The sequence below is a fragment of the Colobus angolensis genome, unplaced genomic scaffold (genome assembly GCF_000951035.1).
Source record: "Colobus angolensis palliatus isolate OR3802 unplaced genomic scaffold, Cang.pa_1.0 Scaffold632, whole genome shotgun sequence".
Taxonomy (NCBI): domain Eukaryota; kingdom Metazoa; phylum Chordata; class Mammalia; order Primates; family Cercopithecidae; genus Colobus; species Colobus angolensis.
This window is the reverse complement of record NW_012119955.1, coordinates 56,217-56,602: the sequence shown is the minus strand read 5'-3', so window position 1 is coordinate 56,602 and position 386 is coordinate 56,217.

Sequence of the window (386 nt, the reverse complement as noted above, 5' to 3'; positions counted from 1 at the left end):
TCCTGTGTTTCCCTGAATATTCAGAGAAATATCACAGGGTGGCTGTACAGCCACTACTCTCTTGGCAAGAACATCATACTTTACCTACTGGAAATTAGGAGCAATATCACAGACTGGATGTCAAGCCACTGTCATTTGGGAAGTAATATCATGCTCTCCCCCACAAGTTATGAGGAACAATATCACAGGGGAGTGTGTACCTTCTCCGGTAGTGGGAGTAGTATCATCATCTCTTCCTTTAGATGACAGGAACAATATCACAGGGTGGGTGTACAACCCGTGTGTTTTTGGAAGCAATGTCATTCTCTCTTCTTCTAGGTTTTATGACTCATATCACAGGTGGGGTGTACACCCCTTGTTATATTGGATGGAATCTCATCCTCTTT